The following is a 21,923-nucleotide window of genomic DNA, read 5'->3' as shown; positions in this document are numbered from 1 at the left end:
TAAAACTATTAATACATTAAAGGCAAATTTGGTTAGAAATAAAGACAAAACGGAGAGGCTCTCTAAATCGGGAGTTTATTCTTTGAATTGTGGCGACTGTCAAGCGGTCTATGTGGGGCAATCAGGTAGAAAGATTTCCACCCGAGTACAGGAACATCTGAGCCTTGTCAATAAATAAAGAAATTCGGATATAACTGAGACTAAATCGGCTTTTGCGAACCACTTATTAGCCACAGGTCACGATTTTTCCATCTCAGAAAACGTTAGTGTTCTGCACGAATGCCAAAAAAGTAAAAAACTTGATTTATTGGAGAAAATAGAAATAACTAGAGCTAAAAAAAGTCCGGTTCTTGTGTGCGTGAATGACATTTTTAATTTCGAACCAACATTAATTTTCAATAATCTGAAAGATTAATTCGGCCGTGTATTATTGTTGAGTTTTGAATTTTTACTTCAGTAGTATGGTAGCTTGGTGGGGCTTTGCTCTCTGGTTCCCACCCGGGAGGCTAGAGTTCAAATCCCGCTGGGTTATTCTATTTTTTATTTAATTTTGATTTTGTTTGATTTTTTGTTCCTGTTTGTTTTTTATTGACAAATATTTGCCGGTCATTTCAGCCTCATATCAGTGTTGTTATAATTGTAAAATGTGAACGTGTATTTGGATTAATTTTAATTGTATTTGTAAGTTATGACGACCTTTTTATTATTTTTTATTTATTTAGGTTCTTTCTCGTTAGGTCTGATGATGCTCGTATATGAGCGAAACACGTGTAACAGTTTAACATTGTATAAACGTTGATACCGAGACTTTGAGTCTTTTTTCTACTCTTTTATTATTATAAGTTAACTAAAGATGATAGTTAATTTTGACATTTGATATATGTTGACAAGCACCTACTATGTTTCTATATGCAAAATATAAAAGACAACCTTCGTAGTATAAACGTATATTTATTTAAGTAAGCACTTTCCACTAGCTGTTCCGAATAAATCCCGACAATTTACGCGATCTCTCCGAACAGAGCTGTTCCGAATGGAAAAACCACGATATCTAGGAAATCCGCTTTTCCGCTGCCGCCTTTATCAGCAGAAATGGCCAAGTGAAGATTTATTCCTGCAACATTCTAAGGGTAATTCGGTTTCTATTGTGACCGCCTCGCCATTTTATTTACTCGAAAAGTTTTATTGAATCTACCTGACGGTTTTGTTAAGTGCGAAATTTGGCCGATCGGTGCGCCACGTTACGGCAGATGTTTTTCAAAGTGGAGGTAATTTTTGTTCGAGATATATCAATTTTTACACGCTTATTCGGCTTGATTGATTGGAGGTTAGGCAAGATTTTTAGAGCTGTAACGTTTTTAGTTCGTTACACGTCTTTCATATATATGATATATGATGTCTGGCGTATCGTCACCCGATTCCGTATCGTTCAGGCCGGATAATTTGTTTGAGGCGCTTGGCGTAGTTCTAACGTTCTCAAGTCGACAATGCTCTGTGGGCATTTATTTTCAAGGCGCGTCTCTGGGCTTTAACCTCACTTTTGCTTTTGCCGCTCTGTAGCCTAACCTAACCATCCCGGCTTTGAGAAATGGTAATTATATAAATTTTAAATCTTGCTGTATAATCTGAATCAGCTGCCATTTCGAAGCTACAGGTAAAGATGAGTTATTATCTTTATTAGATTCGTTATTATTATTGAATATTTTTAGGGTAGAGTTTTAGATTGGCCCACCTTAACTCGTATTTTTTATTATGCTGACACGTTGGTGTACTTTTGCTGTAGGTCCTCCAGAATGTTAAATGGAAGAAAGGACAGATCTTTTGTTTATTATTGAGCCCTCGGAAGTGTTTCGAGGTAGGTTTATTGTGTTTATTATACCTGGGGCGCTATTCTGTAAAACCGTCGGTATCGGTAAGTTACGACAGCTCTCGATACGTATTTGTATATAGTAAAAATGTGTTAATTGTTGTTGTCATAGTTACCGATCGGTCCTATGGCAGATATCGCAAATTTGTACCGACGAAAATCGGTATCTCTCCGTGCCCTTGTCAACCTCACGGTAGAGATACCAAGAGTCGTCGGTACAAATTTGCGATATGTGTCATAGGGCCGATCGGTAACTATGACAACAACAATCAACACGACGCTCATTGGCCGTACGTACCGATAGCTGTCGGTAACTTGCCGATACCGACGATTGTACAGAATAGCGCTACTGGGCAGGTTTTAAACACGAGTTTCATGTTTTTAGGGTCCAAGGTATGGGCAGATGTCCCATATATATCTATTGATTCCAAGGTTATGGTCCAAGTTACGGACTGTATCTTATGGTTGGATGTCCAAAGTACGGGCATTATCCAAGGTCCTAGTAGTGTTCCAAGGTGCGGGTAGTGTTCCCATGTATAGTTTTCCTATGGACAGGTGTCCGATGGACGAGTGTCCACTGTACGATAGTTTATCCTATGTACAGAATGCCCCAGCGTGGATGTGGCGTAGGCCCCATGCTGCTTTGTTCCTGTTTTTAAGCCTAGTCGATAGTTACAGCTGTATTAGTTCATGGTGTCCTCAGTCTGGCCCCTTTTTGTTGTATTGACTAACAACAAAGCCGAGAGACAGTGCAGAGATGCAAGCCTACCTCAAGCTGTGCTGTTTGAAGCAGGATTGCCTTAAGAACGAACAGCTAAGTTTAGATTTTTATGTTCTAGTTTTACATTTTAAATGTAAAACATTTTCATTCTTAAAACAATAACATACATCTTATCGTACAGACTTTACGTTTAGTGGTTAAATTCCTTATGTCTGTTTAGTATTTAAAATATGATTTAGTTCTTAGGTTTCATTACGAACATATCTTGTTATAGTATTACTTTCTGACATTACTTATTTATTACTTGAAACATCTCAGATTTAATATCGTATAAAGTATAACAAATTGAATAAAGTAATGCTACCATTTTATATTTTCTATAGCTCTATCTATATTGTATTTTCCATAGTCCTTCATTGAATGTATTTAATACTATACTATACTATTTTTAACACAACTTTCTTCGACTAAGAGTTCCACAATGTTATTTACTATCAACATCATGAATAAATATAGTCATTAGTTTTAAGTATTATACAACTGTGTTTTCTTTCTCTGTACATGCCTGGCGCCCAATATCTATTTTTTTGTTTATTGTTATTAATTAGTTTTCTTTCCAGTGAAATACCTTATCCACGACTGCTCACCGATGAAAAACTGCCGTTCGCAGTGGTAGTGTCAATTTCCACATTAAAATATTAGCAATTACCATACCCACATAGGGAAGAAATATCTGACTAAACATTATAAACACTATTATATCCTAGACGTATCCTATTATAGTTTACTGAAATTATGCTCAAAAAAATCCTTAGCACGAAAGCTTTGGGATAGTTTTGATTTCTTCTTTTCTATATGTTTTTTGGCTGCTCTATTCGAAACTGGGATTTGCGAATTCATTTTTGTGGAAGAATCGGCAATAATATAAATTTGATTTGTTCGTGGTATTTTACTTATAACTCAAAAACTAACAACTCTTTGTAAATAACCCTTCTTTCTATCTATAATTCTCGTTTTTATAAATTTCTAACTGTTTTTGGGTCAAGGGCCAGCAAAATTGACAGGTTTAGACTGACCGCTCAAAGTCGCATAATCACTTTTCTACTACCCACAACCTTTATTTGTTATTAACGGCTGATGCCCTAAAATTATATGAATGATATTCATTCGCAAGAAGCTGAAGATTATCCCGATATCCTTATTATCAAAAAAAGCTTATAAGTTTGCCTCGGTAATTAAATATATTTATTAACAGTAGTGGGAAAAGATATCAATTTTTTGGTGGTTTTGATTGTTCTGGATTGAATATGCAGTAATACACGGAAAATGGTACCAGGATCGTAGAATTTTCTCATTAGAGAAATTACAGAAAGAAAAATTTCTCACAAAGAAATGCATCTCAAACACTGGCTGATCCTCATTTTCCTCAGCCGACAAAACTGTCTAATCATATACTGATGCACGAAATAATTGATTGTGAAAAAGAAAGGAAAATTTTCTTAAACTCATATAGAAAAATAATGCAACTGCTTGTAACTAAATACTAATGTTTTCAAAGATCACTTATACCAGAACGAGACTGCCGAAGTTGGAATTCTATTTCTTATGGCTCTATATACCGGGTGCTTCTCAAAATTGGCTCACCCTATAACTTTTTTCAGATGAAAAAACGAGATTTGGTATGATAGTATACGACGTAAATTAGGATTAATTGACGTATTCAATTGTTTTTGGTTACTTCCTGTTTCACCGGAAATTACTACAACTTTTTATTTTTAAATAGCACCCTTGGTATACTTCTACTTTATGCGATAGAAAATGACACTTTGAATAGAATAACATATCATATGTCAACTTTTGACACTTTCGCATATGATTAATTTAAAATTGTAACATGCGGTTCATAACGGATAACAATTTGTAACAATTTGACTCGAAATACCAGGTGTGTGGTTTCAAATTATTCGTAAAAAATGCTTTTTCCAAATTTACAAATGAGCCACCCTTGTTCCATTTGAAAAAATTAAGATATGGTTAAAAATACGATTTGGGCATGTTTTAACTGGCCTGGACAAGACACGAAAAACATACCAAATCTCGATTTTTTATCTAAAAAAATAAAAAAGTTATAGAGGTGAATCATTTTTGAGACGCACCCGGTGTAGAAAAAACAACAACCGTAGAGTAAGATTGAACCAAGAGAAGAATAATTTTGAAGTATCTTTAAGTAAAAATTTATTGTTAAAGTACCATAAATACGCTTAGTTGTAGTTAAAGTATAGTATTGAAGGAAAGAGAGATAACTAATAGGGGGGGGGGCAGATATGGTACATGCCCGAGCTCAATATTGCAAAAAAACTACATTGCAAATCTAGACATTAGCGGCAAAATCTGCCTCTTTGCGGACGATACTATAGTTTCACTTGGAGCGGCCCAGATGTTACGGCACTATATAACACTATATCCAGTGACACAATCTTGGTGCGATTCTAATCTCCCATGCCTCAACCTATCAAAAACTAAAGTTTTGTCATATAAAAGTACTACACAACCTTTTGTACTTAATAACACCACTATTGACGTCGTGGACTCTGTGAAATTCTTAGGACTTGTTGTAGACAACTCGTTAAAATGGGACTTTCACATCGAAGCTCTATCAAAGAAACTAAGCTCTGCCTGTTTTGCGCTAAGATCAGTTTCTAAGGAACTTAATTTATCAACCTCTAGAATAGCCTATTACGCCCTTTTTGAATCACATCTTCGTTATGCCCTTCCATTCTGGGGTACTTGCTGCGCAACAAAATTTGTAAGACGTATTTTCAGACTTCAAAAGAGAGCAGTTCGATATTTATTGGGACTGAACAGTAGAACTCACTGCCAGGATTTCTTTAAAAATTTCAAAATACTGACTCGTCCTTCTTTATTCATTTTTGAATCCGTTTGCTTAATCCGCAAGCACATATCTGCTATTCCCGAAAGGCCTTCTCATAACTATCCACTCAGGAATGCGGAGCACGATCTTTATCTGCCGCTGTACGATGCCAAAAAAATGTACAATCATCTGCCTTTGTATTGATATACAAAGAAAAGAGCGACTTGATAGTCGCTTTCATTCTTTCCCGCATTTCGCAAAGCTCTGAAATCATACTTACTGGAGAGGGCCCTATATGCGGTGAACGACTTTTTAGTTGATGTTTAATCATAAACAATTTTGAATTTTAAAAATCATCTCACACACTGGTCAAGGGTCAAATATCTAATATTTTATAACTCTTAAGATTGTATCTATTTGCAATCTTCCTATTGTAAAATTTTATTGATACGCCTTTTCGTCTTTCTCTTTGTTTCCCTTTAAAAACGTCGAATTTGACCCACCCTGTACAGCCAGCTATTTCATTTATTGTTGATCGTTCCGTACAGAAAAATATTTTCCATAGATTCTAAAATTTTTCTTTTCTAAAAGAACAAATTCTAAAATTCGCCTTCTACATATACAATTTTCACTAAGTTCTAATTCTGATATTAGCTCCGATAAATCCCGGGCTTGTTACGTCGAATTTTCGGATCAGGTGCCGAAACTATTCGAACCGTGGCGTCGTCGCCGTCGCGTTAATAAAGTAATTAGTTGCTGTTGAAACTATTTCGTAATAATCGCTGGGGAATCCCGGCCGAGCTGGCGGGAACTGCATTCTTGCATAATTGCAACATAGCGTATCATTGAGGCCGGAAATGCTTCGTGGCTTTTGCAAATGGCCGGGATTATTTTAGATTGTCGATGGAGGTTTGTGGCAGGCGTAAGAGGCACGAAGGGAATTTACAATGGCGCAAGGATCGGGTCATTTTAGCGAAGTTGTTGGTGGAAATTCGATCGAAGGTATGCAACCAGTAATTTCTAATTATTGTATTTAGTACTAACTTTCATGTTGGTTCTATATTATTTTAAATCACGAAGAGTTACTACATTTAGTCTGGATATACTGATTATTAACTTTTCAAAAATTACAGAAAATACGAACATGCAAGATGTCTTTTCTTGTCAGAAAAACCAGCAGCTCCAGACATTTCTCCCGTATTCTATTTATAAGTTTTATAATGAAACTTATTTTTTTATATAACTCTTCATGTTATTGTCACCTTATTGTTACCTTACCAAACCAAAAACACTAGCATTCACCGCAATACACCAAAACACTTTACATTTAACTTTCTATAACACTAACTATGTTAGTAGATCATGAAAACAGGTTAGCGACAGATGTTAACACGGTTAGCGAAGTTAATAAAGTTAGAGTGTTCTGGACTTGTTTTAATAAATTAGTTTTTGTTTAGCCATTTTAAAATTATAGGCACGAACAAAGAAATACTTTGACGCATTCAATTCACTTTAACCCCACCATTTATGCCAGGTATCAATTACCTTAGATCTAGACTGCGCTTTGCGTTGATACCCATTGTTATACAGGGTGGTGACAATTTCGATGCTCAACATTGCCATCTCAGAAACTACGACAGGTACGAATTCGGTTAAATGGGACAAAAGTTGCTTAATTAGAAGTTTCACAAACACCTATGAAGAAAACCTCGGTATCTTGATTAGTTCGTACAATTACTATTGTATCCATTGCAACGTAAATTGGTAGTTTCATATTTTTGACCTCGGCCAATTAAATTCCGTTTTCAAAAAATTTCTAAGCCTTCTAGATTTCGAACAACAACAGTCAAGTTTTTGTTTTCTTCTGGCCGCCATTTTGAATTTTTATACTATTAGATAGAGCGAAAAAAAGTCTATAGGTGGTATCTATTTTTTCATAATAATCTCAAAAGAAACTCTCACTCCAGAAATCATAATAATTCCTCTTATTTTTGATTGAATATGATGAAATATACATAATATACAGTTAATTAATACAATATATATATATATATATATATATATATATATATATATATATATATATATATATATATATATATATATATATATATATATATATATATATATATATATATATATATATATATATAATATATATATACCTATTCATAGTAATAAATACATTGGCAAATTAACTATGAACCATAAAAATGCAGCAAATGTTTTACAATATACACATAATGAAATTTTAGGGTTTGAAAATCGATCTAATTTAACAAAAAACATTCAATATCTACTAATAGTGATGTATTATTATTTGCATTCACAAAATGTATATATCTTGCAAGGATCAATGTTCGAAATATTATATTTTAAATAATACAATATCATAGAAAAAAAGGCGTCAGCGATGGCTATGAAATAAAGATCGCTCTCATTTTATATGTAAAATTATTCTAAAATTTTTGATTTTCTTGGGATTTAGGTTCGGGAATAACGCTGATTAAGTTTTCATTTGTTTTTTTCATTATTTTTTTTGGTTTAAAAAAAAGTGGTTTAAAAAAAGTGGTTTAAAAAAAAGTGGTTTAAAAAAATCATCTTAGCCTTTATCAGTGTTGTCATATGAAAAAAATAGTGTCGAATATAATCCAAAAAATTACATATAATATATTCACACCACACACCACATAATGTTTACTGCAATTAATAAACTAATATAAACTTGTCGAAAGATGACCACGAATTTTTTAAAATTATTATTCTTAACACTAAAACTATCTACATTGACTATGGAGTACGATTTCAGTCATAGTAAGTAGTAGACATTGAATGTGTTGTTTGTTAAATTAGATCGATTTTCAAACTCCAAAATTTAAAATATATTTTACATTTTACCCATTATCTTATGTACCTATTCATTATTTGTATATTGTAAAACATTTGCTGCATTTGTATGGTTCATAGTTTATTTGCGAAAGTATTTATTACTATAAATAGGTATATATATATTTGTATTTATTAACTGTATATCATGTATATTTCATGCAAACTATATCATTTTTAAAATACAAACCAAAAATACGAGAAATTATTATGTTTTCCATGTATTCTACAACATATTTATTAATCCCTAGTATTTAACTAGCGTGACGTCATAAATCTCGCTCCGAGGCTGTTCTATTAGAGACGGCATTGCGTCAGCATGGCCGCAAGTTGCTAACCTAATAAAATTAACACTAGAAAAGCCCGCGGGAACTGTCAAATTCAAAGTTATTCGTTTCACAGACTATATAACTATATTCACCAAATCTCAAAGTTATTATTAAAAAATCGAACACGAACGCTCTTGATATTAATGAATTCGTTCATTCTAACTCAGCCTTTTAAATGATGAAAGTTAAATTGCCCTAATACCCCAGTACCTTTAACATCGGCGGAGACTCTGATATCGATTAAGGAAAATCTGATTCTTTAAATTAGTAAAAAAGAAAAAGGCAATGAAGCTAAACCAGCTGTAAGATAACTACTAGTTATGGTGTGCCCAAGCATGCCCAAACCTTGCAATAGAAATGCAATATTTTCAGCAAGATGGAATTAAAGAAACTATTTGAAAATGCTGCTTTAACTCTCGATGAATTTTGTACAGCAATTTTACTAATTTAGTTAAAATAAAATATCCATTGATCCACTGGACGTAGGTCGGTGGTGAGATTAAATATTCTTATTTAGGGTTATTTGATACCTTGGGTCATAGTAGTTGCGTATCCGGCGATTTTGATTGATTTTGATTTTGATTTGACCTGACAACTACAAAAGTTGCGGTACTCCGTGCCGCTACGTGCCCGGTTATGTAAGTAAAATAGTTTTCATATTATTTAACTATTTTGCTTTATGTGGTGTAATTTTAACTTGTTAATTAATTTTTTTCAATTGCTTTTATAATAAATAATCTGTTAAATATATGTTATATAACCTGCAATAATGACGGAAAGGGTCAGTATACAAACTCTTCCCAGAGATTTCCAAGTTTTCCTCTCTAAATATGCTCCAGAGGTAAAGGTACTAGTTAAATACAATAAGAAGGGAATTATTGGTCTCTGCCATGTGGAACCCATAAAACTACTAGTTTTTGCAACTAATGCAACACAGTTTTTGGCAGAAACTACAGTGATAGACTTAATCAATGGTATTACCGGTAGATATCTATCCATAGAAGAAGATTAAACATTTAGATTATAGTTGCATCTTCTTTCTAAAATTTTTTTTGTAATATTTAGAAGGTCCTGTTTCGTTTAATTTATTATAATATGTTAGGTATGTACCGCTACGCGCTCCGTCCTGAGATTCTAAAGTACGCACCTACCCGATGGTTAATTTTTAAGTCTATGGTTAATTTCATAAAGTTTGCTTTTATAATTTAATTTTTTTTTCGGGGGGTTCTGATAAGGTAATATTGATAAACCGGTAATTATCGTTTACCGGTAAATTTAAACTTCGGTAAAATTGCAATCCCTGATAAACTCATCCTTTACTGTGTTACCGGTTTACTTCTATTCAATCTTATTTCGTATTAACGACGTTAGTCTCGTAAACCAATCACCAAGCGAACAGATTCCATCAAATTAACTTTCTCATTAACCTACTCACCGCCGCGCCGCCGTTAGCTGTCGGTGTGGAAAAACAATAATTAATTTTCTCGCGGGAAAACTTTATTAAAATCCCGAGAGGCGCCTTTGTGTCCCCGTCGATTTTTCTTAAAGTATGTTGCAAAAATGCCTTAATTACTTCCCGTTTTATTATTTTTTGCAGCAATGAGCCCTTTTTTCCTGGTGTTGCTCCTGCTGCTGCTGCCGTTAGTGCGGCGAGAACGGGGAACAAAAAGGGGAAAAATAGAGAGAAAAAAGAGAGCAAAAAATTACTAAAGCAGCCATCGTGAACGGGGTGTTAAGAGATCATTAGAGATTCAAGAAAGGCGCTCCACAACGAGAAAAGGGGCTCTATTGACTCCTGTCTGACATCAAATTAATTAAAATGCGATCGGTGGCGACAGTGGCGTAACCGATCTTTATAAAAATTAGTTTTTGCGCTTTGCGTTCTCTTTGTTGTTGCGAGAACGCATTTTTTTATACTGTTTTGAAATTAAATCTCACTTTTTAGTTTTTTTCTTATAACAAATTTTCTTTCTAATTTTATTTCTACAGTATAAAATAGTTATTTTTGTAAACACTATTGCGTTGATCCGACGGAGATCAATTTGTCAGCGATATTTTACTAATGATACCGATAGTGATTATAGCCGCCAGCAACGAAGTGTTGCAGGAAGTCATGGCTGCACTGTGCTCTATTAGTGAACAATATGGCTTGGAACTAAACAAATCGAAAACAAAGACGACGATTGTTGACAGCTTCCGCAACAACAAACCTAATGTACAAATCGTGGCTGGATTCGTATCCAGCCACGAGGTTGTGAGCCAGTTGAACTATTTAGGTTCCATGATAGCAAACTCTAAAGGATGCGAGGCTGAAATCAGTCGCAGAATGGCAATTGCGGAATGCAACAACAAAGCTGATTAACATATGGAAGACTACAGCAATCACATGAAAAACTAAACTGCGCATTGCAAACTCCCTCAAGCATTATATTATTTCAAGCCATTATTCAATTCTTCGATATTTTGGCCATATTGCCAGGATTGGAAGCTCAATGGAGAGACTGATGGAAAGTAGAGGGAAGACGACCACGTGGAAGGTCACCTAAGAGGTGGGTAGACCAAGTTAAAACCCTAGTAGCCCACAACCTCCCCGAAGCCTCATATATGGCGCAGTGTCGAACAACTTGGTCCCAGGAAGTGAGGGGAATCAACACATGATGTGTAGGGTAGAGGAGTGAAGAGAGAGAAAATTTACTAATAAAACAAGTTTATCTAAAGAACAAAAATGCTTAACGTTTCAGGAGGTATATCCCCTTCTATAGTCTGACGTAAATCAACACAAAGAAAAAAGAAAACCCTATTTAAAATATCTAAATACAACATTCAAGAGCACTTCTAACTGGTCCCTACAAAATGTATAAAACAGGGCAATAAGCAGTTAAATCTTATGATATATGCCTAGCAAAAATATAAATTACACGGAAAGAATCTTATAACCACCAGCCGTCCAGTGCGCTCCTGTAATATTAATAAAATGGTGCTTATCATGTTTTCCCCGGGACCGTTCAAGTACTAAGGCTATATTCCGTTGCAAAACAAGGTGAACCAGACCGGTAAACAACGGTTCCGGTAAAGAGCGGTTCCTTAATAAGATCTATTAAATACGGAACGGTTTGGTAGAATACTCCCAAGTAGCATCTATCTGACTTCGAACTAAATCTGACCTGAAGCGACGTCAGACTTTGTGCAAATTTAGGTCGGGTGCTGGTGATACGACCGGTGACGTCGCTTTCCTATTGAAAGCGACGTCATTGGATCCGAGTCGGTAAATCCAACGATCTGTCGACGTACAAAATATAACAACGTATCATTATTATTAATTTCCCAACGTCATTCCCACGTTGGCTTGCATGACGTACATATACTTGAACTAGCCCGACGTCTACCCGTTGTCCGAATAGGATACGTCTCACTGATAATCCCTAAAGTAACGTCCAATTATATTTTGTTGTATTTTATGTTCATATTTACTTATCTCTATCTACGTCCGTAAATACAACCCATTAAGTAGCATTTGCGGCCTAATGAACATCATGACCATAACCTAATAAAAAGTTTTTGTAAACAAACTTAATTTTTTTATTATGCCTAAAAAAGACACTAAAAAGGCATTTAGACAATGATCTACATTTTACAGAAAGAGGTCGAGGCTTTTGCAAAATATTAATAGTAGTAGTGATGTCTTGCCTCCACCCACGAATGGTTTTTATCCGGAAGAGATGCTGCATTACACTGGTGCATCTTAATTTCATTTTTTAGCTTAGGAAACCAGCAGACCCCATCCTCCTTCCACATGTGAGGTACTGGTTCCAATTCTTTTAAATTTTGTATATATACTATCTTAAAAAAGTGGCTGCGCATTTTTTTAAGGAGAAAACAAAAACTAAAATATAGTTGCACAAATCCACAAATCACTGATACGCAAAGTGAGGTTACGTGGCATACGTTGGAATTATATACGTCATAATACGATTGCCGGTCGTCTGGTTTGATGACTTCGGTCGTGTGAGACGACTAATGTTGGTGACCCGGTCGGAATTGGTATATTGGTAGTTCATATTAAGTCGGACACATGATTCTTAACAAGTATCCGATTGTCAGCCATTTTAAAATCGTTTTTTGTTTTTAAATTTATATTCACATTCCGATTTCTAGTAGAATAATACTGATAAGGTTGAGTTTGGGGGGAACCACAGTACAGTTTTATGATTAAACCAGCTAGAAAATAAAAATATTTTGCGAATTACTTTTATATAGATATTTTTGTTTCATAAATCTACCTAATTTTGAAGGCGCTCGTTGTTTTCAGATATATATCAGATATATAAAAAAAGGGACTTCCGTTGACAAAACTGATGTCTTGATTAATGATTCAGAATTATTATAATATGAAATTAGGTAGGCACCTATAGTTATATTCGAGGAATGATTATGAATCCATTTGTAATTATGTAGTTTGGTTAGGTTTATATGTATTCTTGGTAGCGAATATGAAACCAAACGTAACATAAGTGCTTAGCAACGAATTTTAAGTGACTAAAATCCAACGTAATATGACGTTGGTAATTGGTAGAATTACATTCCCTATTAGGTCAGATACTGACGTCGAGGCGACCCGAATCTGTATTCCCCATTTAGGTGCAAATAAGGGTCGTCAGGCGGTCGAACCGACGTTGGTACCCGACGTCGGGTTTATTGAACGTGACGTATACCCGACGTTAGATAACGTCCAAATACTACTTGGGCTAGAAATGTGAAATGTTGACGTATAATTTCAAGTATAGTATATCAAGGTATAATCTTTTACGCATTTTTAATGGATGTTTTTAATATATGATTTAATGTACCTATTCTCTGCTTTTACGCTTGATTCTTCTTTTCAATAAAGTTTAATATTGAGAAGTACTTTACTAATAAACTCGTCAGACAGCTCAAGTGATGAAGATTTGCAGAGCCGTGGCCATATAGGTAACTGGTCAATATTAAGATAAATCAGAATTACCAAAGGAAATTATTAGAGAACAATTATCAGAAACCCCCTCCCCCTCACGTTTAGGCTTTTTTTATAGAATCAACCCGCTATAAAAGTATACAATTATTAGCAACACTTATATTTAACTAATATAGTATATAAAATATGATGATATATCTATAATAGTTTTATATTAATTTATCGATTTATATAAAATTATTATAACACATATTATGACTTAATGGAATAATATATTGTATCTAGAACGGTTGCGGTTCGTAGTTAAATTATCTCCCACCCTATTAAACTGAATCAATGGCAACGACACTGACATGAAACAAATGCCCGTTGGAAATCTAGGCAATTTAATTTCCTGGAACGGTTCGATTACGGGAAATTTATTATATAAAATTAATAATAACGAATATTTGAATATACCTAGCGAATAGAGCCGTAACGATTCCTGAATATTATAAAAGTATTGACGTATGAGGTAAAATATAAATTTGTAAAATATTTTACTGTGTCTAATTATGTATTATATTTATATATGAGTAGCATATTTTTCAAATACAATTTTGATCATAGAAAAAAAAATGTTTGTCAATTAGGATTTGGTAAGAAAAAGAACATGTTGTTTAAGAGCTACACGTGGTCTTACATACTTTATACATACTTGTAATTTTTTAGTTCATATCTGGTATGTAACTACAGTGTTACTTTTTTAATACACTCCATTCAAATGTCTAGTAGTTTACTATTAAAACTATACTAACTATACAGGGTTGTTCACCACATACGACACGGATTATTAGAGCTAAACGATTAGATTTTTGCAAATTGTAAGTTTTGGATTCGTTGAAGGACTATTAGAGCTACAATTTAAAAATATTTTTACAAGATACAGAGTGTCCCAAATAAATAAAAAATATCAAAGTTGTATTTCATTAAATGGAACACCCTGTATATTATTACATTTTTAGTTTCTATGATTAAAATAAAGGTAAATTTGATTAAGGTTTATTATACTTAAACCTTACCGTTTTTGAAATATTTTCAATTTTGTGAAATTGCAGTAAAAATTTTAAAGCTTCATTTCTCCAAGGGTATCAATGTTTTTAATACTAAATATCTAATGAAGTTTATTTATTGGTCAGTTATTGTGCTGCAATAATAAAAATAATACTACCTTATACAGAGTGTCTAAAAATTTATTTTAAATAATTATTAGCTTCAAATGGCAATATTTCATGATTTCGCTAATACTAAAATCGAGGCATCGTAGATTTTAACCGCAAATATGGTAAAAACCGTTCACCATTTTTTACGCAAAACATGTGCCACCAATAGTATCCTCTACCCTAATGAAAACTACCCTTTAAGGCCCGTTACGGATTCTTACACTATCGCAATTCGCTTTGGCATTAAAATGTGTGTAAAAGTACGAAATTTCCAGAAAAATTGTTTACCGGTGTTCTTAAACATAATCAAAATACTATTTTTATTTATCCTTAGGAGGGCTGTAACTTCCTCGGGAAGAATTTTTGGGCATACTATGTTCATAGGAATTATTTGTTTTATTTCGGTTTGTAGAATCATCCACTGAAGTTAACTACAATGTTTTTAACATACTGGAAAATAAAACCCTAAATCACCACAATACACCAAAACACTTTTACTTTTACACTGGACGCGCGTTTCGCTAACCATGTTAGCATCATCAGCAGATGATTATAAACTATATATGCAGTTTATAATCATCTGCTGATGATGCTAACATGGTTAGCGTAACGCGCGTCCAGTGTAAAAGTAAAAGTGGTTTGGTGTATTGTGGTGATTTAGTGTTTTATTTTGCTGTGTAACACCAAAGGTTCCAACCCTCAACTGTAATAATTTAACATCCTGTAGAAGCCTGGTGCATTCTCCGCCGGTACTGCCACTATCGGAGAATATCGTAAACAATCGCTATACAGGGTGGTCCGAACTGAATTCTGGAGACTTTGGCAGCATATTCTACAAATAATAATAAGTAAAAAAGTTCGTATAAAGGTATGTCATAAAATTATTAGTTTCTGAGATACAGGGTGTAGAAGTTTCATTTTTACTTCGATTTTATCCAAATAATTTTTGAAGTCACGTCAATATTTGGATGAAAATTGGTGACTGGTAGTTTTTTGACATGAGAAATTTGATTTTGATATCAATATGACTCCTACTTGTAGAGGGCGCCACCTACATATTTTTTAACTGGATTGAAAAGTAATAACTTTTCGTCCGTATCAATATAAAAGTGCTGACTAAAAATATACAATTACGATGTTTTTTACGTAAAAAGATCTTTTGGTGAAAATCGCTACGAGTAACGGCTCTCGAGATATTTAGATTCGAAATCATCAGTACCTGTCATCATTGACATAAATTAGATATTATGTTGACTAAATAGTTATTAGACTGAAATCATAAATTTGAAATGTTTTGTGCCAAAAGTTCAACAGAAACTATTTTATCGTCATTTTTTGAAAAAAAAATTAAGATTACTTTAAAAAAAATAAAAACTTCTCAGATTTGTATAACTTCGGTCAAAATAAAACACTAAATCACCACAATACTCCAAAACACTTTTACTTTTACACTGGACGCGCGTTTCGCTAACCATGTTAGCATCATCAGCAGATGATTATAAACTAAAATACAATCTACAATTGGAGTGTTTATATACTCGCTCAGTGGGCAGAGGGTGGGCGTGGTAAGATCTAGCCAACCGAATCAGAACCCAGCGAGCGTAACAGTTAGATTTCCACCACTAGAGTGGTAGGAACAAAGAATTTGAAAGAATTGGACCGTTGTCTCTCTTCATACTATCTTTACATTTATTAATTCTAATGCTTCCATATGCATCTAATTGCCTGTAATTTGAGACTTGTTTAATTAATTTCAAGTTATTAAGATCTATACAATGTTCGTTATCAACAATATGTTCGGCAACGCAATTTATCCGGTCTACCATATCTTATCTGAGCTAAATGTTCTTTAAATCTAGTTAATATTGATCTTCTAGTTTGCCCAACATATTTCTGATTACAATCTTTACAAGAAATTTCATAAATACCCGACCTTTCCAGTAAAGGTGTTTTATCCTTTGGATTTCCCAATAATTGTTGTAATTTATTATGAGCACTATACATAAGTTCATAATTGACATTCTTAAAAATTCCTTTTAGACCACGGGATAACTGTTTATCAAACGGTATTGAAAAATATTTTGACGTATCTTTCTCCACTTGAAAAGTCGAATTTTCAGAAATCATTAACCTATATCTACGTTTTGTAATTATTTTATCAACTAGTGAAGGAGAATATCCATTACACTCAGCTACATTCCTAATGTAATCTCTTTCTATTTCATATCTTTCGTTGGAAAGTGGAAAACTACGTAATCTATGAACTAAGAAATTTAAACTAGCCATTTTTTGTTCAATACTATGATATGATTCATTGGGAATATATCTGCGTGTAGTGGTATTTTTTCTATAGATATCAAATTCCAGGGAATTATTAGTATTTCTAATAACTAATACATCTAGAAATGGTAATCTGTCGTTGTTCTCAATTTCATGTGTAAATTTAATGGAAGGAAAACGATTATTTTATTTAGAAATAAAATTATCTATGGTGTCTGAATGTGTGTCAAAAACAGCAAAAATATCATCCACATACCTAAACCATACTCTTGGAAAATACTCAAACTGATTCTTAGCCTCCACTTCAAATCTACTCATGAATAAATTACTGTAATAATTTCAGTCAAATAGCTATCTACTCGAGATGTTTATTTTTTGTCAATAATGACATGTATTGATTATTTCCATTCTAAATATCTTGAGAAGTTGGTCCTGGCGATTTTTACCAAGAAACACTTTTTACGTAAAAAATTACTGAAATATGTATTTTTTTACTCAGTAGTTTTATACAGGTACGGATGAAAGGTTATTACTTTTCAAAACAGTTAAAACACATGTAGGTCGCGCCCTAAAAATGATTTGGAAAAAATCAAAATAAAAATGAAACTTCTACACCGTGTATCTCCGAAACTAAGCATGTTAGAACATATATTTATATGAACTTTTTTACTTCTTTTTATCTACAGAATATACTGCTGAAGTTTCCGGAATACAGTTCGGACCACCCTGTAAAACCCGTGTATTTGTACACGGGTTTAAATAGCGAGTATACGAAAAAACGTTTATATAATTTTTCTAAAAGAGTTAGGAAGTATAATTTGTGAAAATTCTAAATAAAATAAAAATCTAAATATTTTGAGAATTTTCAGAATTTTTAGATAGATCAAGTACGGTAGCGGGCTTAGTTTTATGAAACGGTTTTGCTAGTGGGGACATAACTTGGGTTATTTCGGCTATGACATTTTTTTAAGGTACATAATTATAATTTTAGAAGATATTCATAAAAGATTTAAGACACTAGTTATTGATTAAACAAGATATTATACCATTAATATTACCAATTATACTTTATCCTCTCATAGTATATTATGTCTATTTAAATTTTTGATTATGTAATGGGCACTTTGTTTACTCTCTTGTTTCGTCGAACTGCTTGAATCCATTTTTGCTTTTGACCAAATCGGTGTACTATCTTGTTTGTAAAATTGACAATTTGTGTTTTCTGAGCATTGACTGTTAGTCTCTTTTGTTTACACCACTTGTCTACTTTGTTTAGGGCTGTCTGCATTCTTTCTGATGTCATACCAGCAAACTTATCCCTGACCACAGTTACAATTTCGTCTGCGTATCCTACAGAATAGACAATAGAACTTAAGACATTTTACAAAAAGACGATAAACCGATTTTTTGGCAGTCAGCACAATATTTACTTCAAGTCTGCAATAATTATGTTATTCTATTCTATTATCACAGATTATACAGATTATAAACTTTGTTTTTTCTTTATTGTTTTTCGTGGTTCCAATTTTCGGAATCGGGCACTACTTAAGTTACTAGTTTGCGCACATAGCACGCCCACTTATGGCCTCTAAAATTGTGCACAGCGCCTGACCGGTACAGTTATTAGAGAGATATTGGAAAACCGAATAGCGTCATGCAGTCTTTACGCATACCTTGTCATGGTTACGATATGCGCGAATCAATTTTTAACGCAACATCCGCTAATAACGTTACCGCCTGACGTAATTTACAGATCAATTACACCAAGCGCTATTTATAAATAACGTTTAAAAATTGCTTAAATGGACATGTGCGGGTATTTGACAACCGGGGCCGGCCGGCGAGATCTTTTATTTTAGGTTATGTTTAAATTGTTTTGAATGATTACTTTAGATTTATTAGGTAATTTGATATTTAAGTAGTTGGGATTAGTTTTAATTAAATAAATATGGCCCAAAATATGGATTCCACCTCTTCCAATATTAAAGAACCTATAAAGAGGCTTAGGTTTACAGCAGATGACGACTTAGCCCTTCTAAGAGAATTCGTTGCTTGTTACCCTAAACCCACTAGCAGACGTTGAACAACAAAGCACTGGAAATAAGCACTTTAGCCCTTTAGTTTTAAAATACCTAGCAAACAAAACAATTTCAAAGTTTTAAATTCAAAGTTAGGTTAAGTTTAAATAGCGGACGCGACGCGAACAGAATTTTTTCCGATCCGATAACTATAAATGAAGAGAGTTAATACCACCTCACGTAAAGGAAATAACACCTGGCCTTATTAACGTCCATGCACGCTATTCGGTTTAGCGATATCTCTCTATTATGCTGTTTATTGTTATTTTACGCGAGTTTATTTTTGCGCACAGGAAATTTTACTCGTTTGCACATCGTCGAAAAAAACAATTTTCGTACCACGAATTAGGGATAAGATTTTTATCTCTATACATACAGGGTTGTTCACCACATACGACACGGAGTATTGTGGCTAAACGATGATATTTTTACAAATTGTAAGTTTGGGGTTCGTTGAAGGACTATTAGAGCTACAATTTAAAAATATTTTTACAAGATACAGAGTGTCCCAAATAAATAAAAAATATCAAAGTTGTATTTTTTTAAATGGAACACCCTGTATATTATTACATTTTTAGTTTCTACGATTAAAATAAAGGTAAATTTGATTAAGGTTTATTATACTTAAACATTACGTTTTTGAAATATTTTCAATTTTGTGAAATTGCAGTAAAAATTTTAAAGCTTTATTTCTCCAAGGGTATCAATGTTTTTAATACTAAATATTTAATGAAGTTTATTTATTGATCAGTTATTGTGTTGCAATAATAAAAATAATACTACTTTATAGAGAGTGTCTAAAAATTTACTTTAAATAATTATTAACTTCAAACGGCAACAACTTCTTTAATTTAAATAGAATGCCCTGTATATTTTAGGAGAATCAGATGCACAATTAAATTGTCTATCAAATTGCATTATACCATTTTTTACCTATCCCTTCAAGTTTTAGTAGAAAATGCATTTTCTTATAATTTAGACCTCATTTATCAATATATCCATGGAATATTGACATTTTAGATTGTTTTTAAAGCAACAAATGTACAAAATGTACAGACTAGTAATATTATCGTTTTTAGCAAAACGATAATATTACTAGCCCATTTGTATGCAAAAAGAAAACTATTTAAATCTTTATAAAAGAGTATACAATTAATTAAATATAACACCATTATTATTTCCGCCCATATACTAATTAATTACATACTTAATTGTGTTCGTTAATAAATTATTATAAATAAATGTGGATTTGAGTCAGAAATCAATATAATAATAAGTTATCAAATTAAAATCTCTGTTGTTATAAATAAGCATTTATTAAAAAATGAAATATCATTTGTAAGGTGTTACTTTTTATCACACTGTCTAATGGCCATACAAAATTCAGTTTTTTAGTATTTGGAGAAATTATTATTAATCAACGCAAACAGTCAGTTAATGTAGTTTGAATACTGGAATCATATTAATTGATCCTCTTTAACAAATATTTAAACAATTTTTTTTTATTTTTTAATGAAATAAACGAATTATATCGACAATATTAGTATCTGTACTCTTTAAAAATTTGGTACATCTTAAATCTAAAAATAATCTAAAATGTCAATAGTCCATGGGTATATTGATAAATAAGTTCTAAATTACAAGAAAATGCATTTTCTACGGAAACTTAAAGAGATAGGTAAAAAATGGTATAATATAATTTGATAGACAATTAAATTGTGCATCTGATTCTCGTAAAATATAGAGGGTGTTCCATTTAAATTAAACAAGGAATTGCCGTTTGAAGCTAATAATTATTTAAAATAAATATTTAGGCACTCTTTATAAGGTAGTATTATCTTTATTATTGCAACACAATAACTGATCAGTAAATAAACTTCAGTAAATATTTAGTATTAAAAACTTTGATACCCTTGGATAAATGAAGCCTTAAAATTTTTACTGCAATTTCACAAAATTGAAAATATTTCAAAAACGGTAAGGTTTAAGTATAATAAACCTTAATTAAATTTACCTTTATTTTAATCGTAGAAACTAAAAATGTAATAATATACAGGGTGTTCCATTTAAAAAAATACAACTTTGATATTTTTTACTTATTTGGGACACTCTGTATCTTGTAAAATTATTTTTAAATTGTACTTCTAATAGTCCTTCATCGAACCCAAAACTTACAATTTGTAAAAATCTCATCGTTTAGCTACAATACTCCGTGTCGTATGTGGTGAACAACCCTGTATAGTATACCTAATCTGTTCTATTATCAATTAATTCTATTCGCTATTTTTAGCTTAAGAGTATTGTAATATATAAATTGAAGAATAAATTGTGGATAAAGATAAAATAATGAAAACGGAAACGTAATAAATCCACAGCATAATATACATGTGCCTTTCGAATTTAAAACGCCCTTCCTAAAAGTAAAATAAATTCGATTTAGATCCGAATAGAGGTTAAACCGGTAGAAACAATAAAAGTGTGGAAATCGCGGCGCGTATTACCACGCCACTCCTAAAAGCATTTCCTCGTTCGAAAGCGCGCCGCCATTCACTTTATTTCCCTTTTCTACGTTTTCCCACATAAATGTTAAGTGTCATATCTAAATTCTGACATATTCCTCATGAGCCGCGCCGTGTAATTTTTACGGGGCACGTCCACCTCACCCTCTTTCTCTCTCTGTTTCTCTCGCTTTTCCTTTTGTGTGCGAGTGAGATTTTTGATGAATCTTATTTACGCT

This window comes from Sitophilus oryzae, unplaced genomic scaffold, assembly GCF_002938485.1.
Source record: "Sitophilus oryzae breed Bouriz unplaced genomic scaffold, Soryzae_2.0 scaffold_811_pilon_pilon, whole genome shotgun sequence".
In the NCBI taxonomy this organism is placed as follows: Eukaryota; Metazoa; Arthropoda; class Insecta; order Coleoptera; family Curculionidae; genus Sitophilus; species Sitophilus oryzae.
The sequence above is the reverse complement of the archived record's forward strand: the minus strand, read 5'-3'. Positions refer to the sequence as shown.